Source organism: Acinonyx jubatus, chromosome B3 (genome assembly GCF_027475565.1).
Source record: "Acinonyx jubatus isolate Ajub_Pintada_27869175 chromosome B3, VMU_Ajub_asm_v1.0, whole genome shotgun sequence".
Classification (NCBI taxonomy): Eukaryota; Metazoa; Chordata; class Mammalia; order Carnivora; family Felidae; genus Acinonyx; species Acinonyx jubatus.
In genome coordinates, this window is record NC_069386.1 from 107,340,875 (window position 1) to 107,353,061 (window position 12,187).

The following is a 12,187-nucleotide window of genomic DNA, read 5'->3' on the forward strand; positions in this document are numbered from 1 at the left end:
CAGCAGAGAGAGAGAGGGAAACACAGAATCCAAAGCAGCTCCAGGCTCCGAGCTGTCAGCACAGAGCCTGACACGGAACTAGAACTCACAAACCGTGAGATCATGACCTGAGCTGAAGTCGGATGCTTCACCGACTGAGCCACCCAGGCACACCTAAAATACTATTTTTAAAATAAATATTTTAAAAGAGTAAATTTTAGGGGCATCTGGGTGGCTCAGGCAGTTAGGCATCTGACTCTGGACTTCAGCTCAGGTCATGATCTCAGGGTTTGTGAGATCGAGCCCTGCGTTGGTCTCTATGCTGACTGTGTGGAGCCTGCTTGGGATTCTCTATGTCTCTCTCTCCCTCTCTCTCTCTGCCTCCCTGCCCCCCAGCTCATGCTCACGCTCTCTCTCTCTCTCTCAAAAATAAACATTGAAAAATAAATAAATAAATAAAATAAAAAGAGTACATTTTTAAGGGAATACTATAATTCAAAAATTCAAAATATCTACCAAAGAAATCTCTCTCGAACTCATATTCAAAATAGCATACTAAAAAGAGAAATTAACTTATGATTTTAAGACTTTAAGCTTAGGGGCACCTGGGTGGCTCAGTTAAACATTGACTTCAGCTTGGGACATGATCTCATAGTTGATGGGTTTAAGCCCTGCACTGAGCTCCCCACTGACAGTGCAGAGAGAGCCTGCTTAAGATTCTCTCTCTTCTCCCTCTCTCTCTGTCCCTCCCCCACATGCACTCACTCTCTCTCTCTCTCTCTCTCTCTTTCTCTCTCTCAAAACAAAAAAAAAATAAACTTAAAAAAATAAATAATAAAGACATAAACAAGTTGAAAGTGAAAGTGTGGGGAACATACACTACACAAACACTAAGCATAAGAAACCCAATGTGGCTATATTAATGCAAAACACAAGAATAATAGAGATGAAAAGGAAAAATTAATAATAGCAAAAGGGTCAATTCATTAGGAAGACATAACAGTCTCAATTGTATATAAAAGTATGTATACAAAAGTAATGAAAGAGCTTCAAAATACATGAAAGATAAAAATGACATAACAAAAAAGGAGAAGTCAACAATTTCACAATAAAAATGGAATGTTTACTCTCTCCCACATCAACTGACAGAACAACCAGCTGTAAAAATGATTGAGGATATAGAATATTTAAACACTATCAACACTATCAACTAACTCTAGCTAACTGACATTCATAGAATACTCTACAGAATGCTACAGAATACACATTTTTCTCTAGTGCACGTGTAACTTTTACCCAGACAGATCTGATTTTGAGCCACAAAAATGAAGTCAATAAATTTCAAAATATGGAAATCACAGAGTATATAGTCTCACCTCAAAGCAATTAAATTAGGAATGAGGTGTTTTTTTTTAATTATCTAAAAAAATCTACACTATTGGATATTACCCAATTCCTTTCTAGACTGGGTCTAGAAGAAGAAATGGGTCAAAGAAGAAATCAAAAGAAATTTAGAGGATATTTTTAACTGGACGTTAATGAAGTAACAACACATCAAAGTTTGTGGGATACACTTGAAGCAATACTTAAGGAGAAATTTCTCATTTTAAATGTTTATATTTTTAAAAGATGAAAGTTTTAAAATCAGTTATCTAAACTTTTATATGAAGAAATTAGAAAAGCTATTACACCCAAATTAAGTATGAGGAAACAAAGACCAGAATGCAGATCAATAAAATAGAAAGCATTCAAAGAAAAGTGAAACTTGAGGCGCCTGGGTGGCTCAGTTGGTTGAGCATCCAACTTTAGCTCGGGTCATGATCTCACAGTCTGTGAGTTCGAGCCCCATGTCGGGCTCTGTGCTGACAGCTCGGAGCCCGGGGCCTGTTTCAGATTCCGTGTCTCCCTCTCTCTCTGACCCTCCCCGTTCATGCTCTGTCTCTCTCTGTCTCAAAAATAAGTAAACGTTAAAAAATTTTTTTTTAAAAAAGAAAAGTGAACCTTGACAAAGTCAAAATTAATTCTTTGGAAACATTAATAAAAATGATAAGCCCCTAACAAGTCTGATAATTTAAAAAAAAGAGAACGAGAGAGTGAAAACACAAGTTACCAACATTAAGAATAAAAGAGAAGACATCACTGGATATATTACAGATAGCAAATGATAATAAAAGTATAGTGCAAACAATTTTTTGCCAATTAATTTTAAAACTTTGATGAACAAAATTTCTGAATAAGAAAAACACCTTAAAAAGCACAAAAAGAAATGAAAAATCTTAATACTTGCTATCTATTAAAAAAAAAAACTAGCCCAGAAGGCTCCAGACTCAGTGAAATCCTTCAAATATTTAATTTTTTTGTTTATTTATTTTTGAGAGAGAGACAGAGTGTGAGCAGGGGAGGGGCAGAGAGAGAGAGGAGACACAGAATTTAAAGCAGGCTCGAGGCTCTGAGCTGTCAGCACAGAGCCCAATGTGTGGCTCGAACTCACAAACGGGGAGACAATGACCTGAGCTTAAGTCGGACGTTTAACTGACTGAGCCCCATAGGGGCCCCCTTCAAATATTTAAATAAGACATAATACAAATATTACACACTCTGTCAGAAAGTATATGAGGAAATATTTCTTAACTTTTTTTAATTCATTTTTTTTATTAAATACAGTTTATTGTCAAATTGGTTTCCATACAATACCCAGTGCTGATCCCAACAGGTGCCCTCCTCAATGCCCATCACCCACTTTCCCCTCTCCCCCACCTCCCATCAACCTTCAGTTTGTTCTCAGTATTTAAGAGTCTCTTATGGTTTGCCTCTGTCTCTCTGTAACTTTTTTCCCTCTTCCCCTCCCCTTGGTCTTCTGTTAAGTTTCTCAGGATCCACATATGAGTAAAAACATATGGTATCTGTCTTTCTCTGCCTGACTTATTTCACTTAGCATAACACCCTCCAGTTTCATCCACATTGCTACAAATGGCCAGATTTCATTCTTTCTCATTGCCAAGTAGTATTCCATTGTATATACAAACCACATCCTCTTTATCCATTTGTCAGTTGGTGGACATTTAGGCTCTTTCCATAATTTGGCTATTGTTGAAAGTACTGCTATAAACATTGGGGTACAAGAGCTCCTATGAATCAACACTCTTGTATCCTGTATCTTAACTTGTTTTATGAGGTCAGCATTATCATAACACCAAAATCTGACAATGGCTGTTAAAAAAAGATTACTGACAAACAGATCTTAGGAATGTGGTTGCAAAACTCCAGAAGAAAATATTGGCAAATAGAATTCAGCAATATATATATAATAACCAAGTAGGGTTTGTCTCATGAATGTAAGGCTGATTTATCATTATGAAATCAATCAATGTAATCCATCACATCAATAGAATAAAAGAAAAAAATCATACGATTGTTTCTCAATAGATGCAAAAAAAAAAAGCATTTGACAAAACTCACACTCATTCATGATTAAAATCTCTGAGCAACCTTGGAAAAGAAGGAAACTTCCTCAAACCGACAGATGATACCTACTAAAAAATCTAGAGCTAACATTATTCTTAAGGGTGGAATACTGAATAACTCCCCCCTTAAGATCAGGAAAATGTCAGGGATGTATATTCTCAATGCTTACACTCAACATTTTATTGGTGGCCCAACTAGTGAAATAAGGCAAAAAAAAAAAAAAAGTAAAAGGGAAAAAACACAAAAGATACAAATATTGGAAAGGAAGATATAATGACTTTCTATTTGCAGGTGGCATGATTGTTTACAGAGAAAGTCCTAAGGAATATTTAAAGGAACATCTAAAATTAATAAGTGAATTTAGTGAGGCTCCTGGGTGGCTAGTCGGTTAAGCATCCAACTTCAGTTCAGGTCATGATTTCATAGTTTGTGAGTTTGAGCTTGGTATCAGGTTCCGTGCTGACAGCTCAGAGCCTGGACCCTGCTTTGGATTCTGTATCTTCCTCTCTCTCTCTCTGCCCCTTCTCTGCTTGTGCTCTCATTCTCTCTCTCCACCCCCCCTCAGAAATAAACATTAAAAAAATAGTAATAAGTGTATTTAGTAAGGTTGCAGGAAATAAAGCTAATATAACAGTTAATTTTGTTTCTATATACTAGTATTAGACAATTGCAAAGTGAAAAACAATTTCACTTAGAAGGATATCAAATACTTAGAAATAAATTTAACGAAAGATGTGCAAGGCCTCTAGAATGAACACTAAAAAAATTCTCCTTAGTTAAATTAAAGGACACTTAAACAAATGGAGAGCTACGCCATGTTCATGAATTGAAAGACTGGATATTTTTTAAGACTTCAACTCTCTGCAAATTGATCTATAGATTCAATATAATCCCAGTGAAAACAGTAGTTGACAAAGTAATCATAAAATATTATGAAAATATGAATTACCAAAAATAATCCAAAATAAAATCTGAAAAAGAAGAACCAAGCTGGGAAAACATACAACCAATAAAGCAAATTAAAAAGTTCAGAGATAGACCCTCATAAAAATGGTCCACTGGTTTTTTGCATAGATGCCAAAGCAGTTTAATGGGTAAAGAAAAGTCTCTTCAATGAACTTGGCTAAAACAACTGTATGTCCACATGAACAAAAGTTGAACTATCACTGCTACATCACACCACACACACACACACACACACACACACACACAATTTAAAGTGGGTGATAGACGTAAATACAAAGGTGAAAACTAAAAGGAAAACACAGGAAAAAAATATTTGCAACTTTAAGGAAGACAAGAATTTCTTAGATAAGACTCCTATAGCAATCACTGTAAAAGAAAGTGTTAATAAATACATTAGACACCATCAAATTAAAATCAAGTGCTCATTCAAGGACATTTTCAAAAAAAAAAAAAAGGAAAGGAAATCCATAGACTAAGAAAATATTTACAATACAGATATCTGAAAAAGAACTCCTATCCAGGACACACCAAAAAAAAATCCTACAAAAGGACAAATGACCCAGTGAACAACATGGGCACATAACTCGAACAGACGTTTCACTAAAGAAGATAAACAATGACCAATAACCACAAGAATAAGATGCTCACCATCATCAGGCAGCAGGGAAATACAAATTAAAAGCACAGTGATGCATCACTCAACCACTAGAGTGGCTGTAAAGGCTAATAGGACAAAATGTTGATGAGAGTGTGAAACAACTGCAACTCTTTATAAAATACTAATGAGAATAGAAAATAGAACAATCACTTTGAAAAATAGTTTCTTGTAGAGTTAAATATTTAACCATGACCAAGAAATTTCATTCTTAGGCATTTCCTCAAGTGAAACAAAAACATATGTTAACAAAAAGACTTGTAAGGAAAATGTTCACATCAGATTTATTCATAGCAGTCAAAAATTGAAAACAAGGTAAATGTCCATCAGCAAGAGAATGGATTAAAAATTGTGACATAGTCCTACAAGAAAAGCCACTCAGGTCTAAAATGGAACAAACTACTCACACATGCAACAGCATGGGTGAGTCTGATAAACATTATAATGATAGCTAGAAGCTATCATTTCATTTATATGAAGTTTAAATACAGGCAAGGCTAATCTATGGTGATAGGGATCAGCACAATGATTGCTAAAGGGGATGGGAGGGAGACTGATAGGAAAGAGTCAAAAAGAACTTTTTGGGGGAGGTCATTGTTCTCTATCTTCATAGAGGTATAAGCTACACAAGTATACACATTTGTCAAAAGTAATTGAACTGTACACTTAAAATTTGTGTGTGTTACCACTAATAAATTAATTCCCTCAAATTTAAAAGAAAACACATGGAAGAAGAAGGACCAAAGATCCAGAAGTTTTAGGGAAACTGTGGCATTTGAAATGAACCTTAGCTATGAGAATCGTAATACCTTTCCTTTATACATAGGGTGGTTGTAGTAGAGATTAAAATGAGCTTATTCCTACAAAAATGCTTCATAAAGTATAAATAAATTCTCCTATAAATATATGACATTTTCATTTATGTATAGCATCAAGTATAAATAAATATAATATGATCACCAAAAATTAACTTTTCTCCTCTTAGCCCAGGCTGGGGTCTAATCAGTTTACTCTTGCTAATCCATATGCCGTCTACTTCATGATGAGGCAACAGTGGCAGTCCATTCAGCTACGTGGTCTCCCTGACTCAACTGATCTTACTTTTGACACTAATGTTCACTGTCTCCCCTGAATTCCTGCCTCCATCATCCTACTACTCCTCATCCAAATATAGACTCCCAAGTGCTTACATCATCAAATTGCCTCTCAGATTTAGAAAGCCTTCTAAAATCCAGCTATACCCTGGGGCGCCTGGGTGGCCCAATCGGTTAAGTGGCCAACTTCGGCTCAGGTCATGATCTCGCGGTCCGTGAGTTTGAGCCCCGCGTCAGGCTCTGTGCTGACAGCTCAGAGCCTGGAGCCTGTTTCAGATTCTGTGTCTCCCTCTCTCTCTCTGACCCTCCCCCATTCATGCTCTGTCTCTCTCTGTCTCAAAAATAAATAAACGTTAAAAAAAAAATTTTTTTTAAATAAAATCCAGCTATACCCTCCCTACCTATACAAACATATTTCTCATTACTCCTAAAGTCTCTACTATTACAGTTAAGTCAGTTTTCTCATTATGGCCCCAAAATATACTCACTCATGATGCCTATTGTCCACTTGAAACACTTTTCCCCCATCCCTTTACCTATCAAAACCTTTCAGAACCAGACACATTCTATGAGTACCACTTAGCCTACATCCCCCTCTGACTACCACCATATCTGTCTCCACTGTCTCCAACCCCTCGCTGGACAAACTTTCCAAAAAAGTTGTGTGTTCCCATTGGTTCCATATTCTTAGCTCCTATTCATACAACTCACTCCTATCTAGTTTTTTCCTTACCACTCCAGGACAAACAAGATCACCAACAGCCTCTACATGTTACCAAATCCAAAGGATGCTTTTTATTCATCTCACTTGACAATTCAGAAGCCCTGGTAACCACTCCTTAAAATGTTTCAATCTGTAGCTTTCATAAAATGACTGTCCCCTGGTTCTCTGAACAGTCCTCCATTTCCTTTGCAGGCTCAACATTCTTTATCCAGTAAGTAGATACTAGAGTTTCTCCACATCAGTTCCTCTTATACTTCACCTGTCTCCATAGATTCCGTAACTCATTAGTTTATATCTTCAAACCAGACCTCTTTTATAAACTCTAGATCTTGATATCCAAGTTGACATAGATATCCTCTTAGATATCTTTAGTGGACCTCAATATAATAGGTCCATGACCTTTCATTCCCCCAAATCAGGTGCTTTTCCAGTGTTTCCTATCTTAGACAATGGGATCACCATCCATGAAATTATGTAAGCCAGAAATCTTGGAGCCATCTTTCAACATCCTTCTCATTATCCTTGTACTTAATCCATGACCAACTCCTATTAATTTTATCTCTTCAAATAATATCTCTGGATCCTCGCTATCATCTCCCAAATCCAAGCTTCCATTATCTCTCCCCTAGATCACTCCAACAGCTACCCAATTGTTTTACACCAACCCTGAGATTTTTTTCAATGGATTGTCCATACTGAAGCCAAAGAGGTCTTTCCAAAATTCAAATTGATTCATGTCCTCTACCCTGATTTTTCTTATGTTTTTGTAAGCTTCAAGTTCTCTCCCATCATAGGGTCTTTTAACTTGTCATTCTCTTTGCCTAAACACCAGTCTTTTCCTTACTTATATGATTGACACCTGCAGTTAGTTAGATCTTAACTCAATTGTCATGACCTCAGTAAATCTTTCCCTGACCTTCTGACTACATCATCCCTAATAGTTCAGACATAATGCACCTCTTCCTCACAGCCCTTATCACAGTTACAATTTTATACCTATTTGTGTTATGATACGATGAATGCATATCTGCCTGTTGGGGTGTAAGCTCTATAAGGACAAAGCCTATATCCATTTTGGTCCCATTTTATCCCCCTGTACCTAACATGATGCCTGGCACATAGTAGATGTTTGCTTGTTGGTTGACTATATCAATAAACACAGGAATTAATGTATTCATGTGAGATCTCTTTATATAATTGATATCATGAAATTTAGTATGCACTGCCTCTCTAAATACTTTACATATGCTACTTTAAAACTTCTTGGATAATATAGTCCTCAGGATTCTAAACTTTGTGCCTACTGTGCCCACACAAGTTGCAGTATAGTAATTATTTATTGATTGAAATAATTGCCTGTATACCAGGAAACAGAAACCAAAGGTTCTAAAAACGAACTACCATAAACATGAAAAGTCCTACTGAGGGAGGCTTTCTCTCCCCAAGAAACTAATCAAACCAGTGTTTTTCAAACTTTTTTTAGGTTGAAGCTCATAGTAAGAAACTAATTTTACATAGTATCTCAAAACATGTTTACACAGGTGCACACATACACCTACACAAACACATAACTAAAAAACAACTTCTCAGAAAACACTTACCACGAGAGGTCCTCTTTTTTAACTCTATCTCAATTTTTTGGTGTGCTAATCAGGACCCATTAAATCAGTTTTATACCCTGAAGTAAGAGTTCTATTTCACAACACCCTAAACAGCCCCAAAGTCTTGCAGACCTCCCTCTGTCATAAACAGACTTGTTTTCAAGACATTTGTTAGGCTTTGGATTAGGAGCTCTAACTGTTCCTAGTTAACTCTGCTATTAAAAATATTAAACTGCTCCCATCATACCATTTTCAATAATGAGAAAATTAAGACTCCAGCTCAGAAGGGCCTAGCTATGATCATTCATTTATTGTTGATATATTACTTCACTTATACTCTAGTAACTCCATGGAATAACACAATCAAAGCAACCTTTAGCAGAGCCCAAACCCTGTGCTAGGCATCGGGACAGATCATCTACCTGTTATCTACAGATTATCGTACCCATTTTCTCTAATCTGGAAAACAACTCCTTTCTGTGATGAGTCAGAGACTCATCGAGACCAGATTCTTCAGGAGCAGCAACTACAACAGAGGTTCTCTACATTCTAATTCTTGACTGAGATATTTGCAGATTCAAACTTTTTTAGGTAGAATTGTGTCTTTTTTTTTCTTTTGCTGGAATAGAAAAGTAGGAAGTCTAAGAATGAAGTCCTAAATCAACTCACAGGAGGGAGGATTGTCATATTAGCTTGAAAGCAGAGTTGTTCAGAGGAAAAACAAAACTCCACAGAAATTGGAATCGATCCCATTTTTTATAATATATACTTGATTTTAACCAATAAACATAGAATATGGACTATTCAGATATTTACCAGCTACACATTTGAGTATTCACTTACAGATTCAATCAGACCTAACAACTCAGAAGAGTTTTTTTAAACAACTTAAAGATTAACAAATAGTCTAGGAAATATGGCGTCCATTCATCTTTATGCTTCAAGTTTGATATTATCCATTTAGACCATCAGAGCGTGAAGTAACTCTGCGTTCACTAGCCCTTACCTCAAGGTCTTAACAATTGCACATTAGCGATATGTGCTCTGGGTTTATGCAGGACAAGCATAAGAACTGCTTTTCTCATTTCTGAAGGTTTTATAAAATTGTAATTGAGAAAATAGCCACAGTGCTAGGTACTTCATATAACAAGTTATCAACTAGTAAATATTCATAACAATCAAATTACCACAAAGAGCCCTGTTCCCAAACTTTCTGCCAACACTCGGATCCCTTCTCAATACTCCCAAGGGAGCTACTCCAGAAAACCTGGGGAGTTTTTATTAGGTTATTGGTTTCCTCACACACAAGCTGGAGACAGCAATACCTACCACTCTGGGTAGTTTATGGAGATGAAATAGAGTAATGAAAGAAAAATCTTTATAAATCAACTATTGGAGCAAAAAGTCTTTATTAACTAATAATTGTTATTATTTATTATGTACAAGATTCTTGTACAATTGTGTCATATATGCAGACAGAGCATCCTATGTGTGAGTTCTGTATATGTGTGTACAAGTAATGAACTAGAAAAAGGACATAGATATTTAAATAGTGACCCTGCAAACCAGAACCTATAAAAATTGTATTTATCACTGAAATACACTAAATACACTAAACTACAAAATAAAATATTAGGAGGAGAGGGGTGGGGACAAAAGAAGGGGAAACAGATTTCCTTTTCATGTCAAAGGTTAAATTAGATGAAAACTGATAAATACTAAATAGACTGTCCAGGATCTTCCTTGGGATATTTGTCTATTTGTTAATTGAAATATAATTTGTGAATCTGAAACATTCACACAACTGTTCCATTTCCTATACTCATAAAAATTATTGTTTTAGTGAATGTGAAATCTGGTATTATTAACAAACATTAATAACAGGATAGCAAATTAATTAAAATTGTTTCCTGAAAATTTTTAATTTCTTTTGGCTTTAAAACATGGTGGAGTGGGGTGCCTGGGTGACTCAGTTGGTTAAGCGTCTGACTTTGGCTCAGGTCATGATCTCACGGTTCGTGGGTTCGAGCCCTGCATCAGGCTCTGTGTTGACAGCTCAAAGCCTGGAACTTGCTTCGGATTCTGTGTCTCTCTCTTTCTCTGCTCCTCTCCCATTCATGCTCTGTTTCTATCTCTCTCAAAATAAATAAACATCTAAAAATATATATTTTTTAATGGTGGGGAAAGCAACCTGGCAACCGAGAGATAACTTCTCCACAAAGGTGATGAGTTGCAAATCTTGAAAGTGAGACCAGTTAAGAAGTTTTGGAAACACAAAGCTATTAAGTTAATTGCTCAGAATTCTTGGTGACCACCACCACCCTCATTGTTCTGGACTGAATGTTTGCGTCCTTCCAAAATTCATATGTTGAAACCCTAGCCCTCATGTGAAGGCATTAGGAGGTAGAACCTTAGGGATGTGGTTAGGATTCAAGGTCATGAGGGTGAAGTCTCTCATGAATGGGATTAGTGCCCTTGTAAGAGACACAAGATAGTCTGCCTTCTCTGCTGTTCTCCACATTGTGAGGATACAATAAGAAGTCAGCTGTCTGCCACCAGGAAGAGAGTTCTCTCTGGAACCCAACCATACTTGATCTTAGACTTCCAGCCTCCAGAACTGTGAGAAATAAAATAAAGAAGCCACCAGATTTATGACATCTTGTTAGAGTAGCTCAAACAGATTAAGATATTTATCAACCAATCTTGCTAGGGAAACCAGTTCTGATTTGTCCTCACAAATCTTGGCACACCAAGAGCCATGAATTCTGGAAAATTCAACCTTCTTGGGATCCAGACTGTTTCAGTCTTTGAAGATGTTTGCATGCATTTCTTGTCCAAATGATTCAAATACGCACTATGTTCCTGCATGAGGGGCCTAAGAATCAGGTCATTATCTCTACTGGGTGGTAGCAGTCTAGTACAGCATTTCAGAAGCTGTAATTCTACACATGAGCAGATTCTCAAGAGAATCTCTGCAAGAGGCTAAGCCTTGAAACATCTCCTATTCTTTTAAAGACCATTCAGTGTTTTCTCAGAGATAGACATGAAATAAAACAAGTACTCTTCCCTGAAGGGTTAGAAGGAGGTCAAAAAATAAATCACAAGACCCTGATTCACAATGGCCCAGTAGGAATCATTATGAGTTGCTCTCAATTTTGATTCCATATTTAATGGGGATGAAGATTGAGGAGAATTGGAAGGGGCCCCAGGAGTTACTCATTCCAGGCCTCACCCCTCAAAGATTCTGTTTTAATAGGTCTGGGTGCGATCCAGGCACCGGTATTTGTTTTTAAATCTTCTGAGGTGGTTCTAATGGAGCCAGAATGGCTACTGCAATAATTCCCAAATACTGGCGGCTGCCATAGAATCCTGTCATGAGTGTCAAAAATATCAAAAATAAAGATTGCTAAGTTCTAATGCGGACACACTGAATAGACTCCCTAAAGATGAAACACAAAAATACAGCCACTGAAGGCAAGTCCCATGCGCAGCTAGCTTTGGGAAACTGACCTAGTACTTTGCTACCTAAAGTGTGGACCAGAACCACCTGGAAGTTTGCTAGCAATGCAGACTCCAGGACCCACCACAGACCTGATGAATCAGAACCTGCATTCTAACCAGATCATCAGGTGATCTTCAAGCCCAAGAATGCACTCATCTTACACTTGCTTTCCTTCCTTTCATGGGTGGGAAAGCAGATCAG

The 12,187-nt window shown here is 36.9% G+C and overlaps 1 protein-coding gene across 1 annotated transcript in view; it reads right to left on the bottom strand.

The window, feature by feature from the left end:
- The window catches only part of KCNH5 (potassium voltage-gated channel subfamily H member 5), a 297,554-nt gene that overhangs the window by 270,634 nt on the left and 14,733 nt on the right, over positions 1-12,187 (bottom strand). The window lies entirely within an intron of this gene.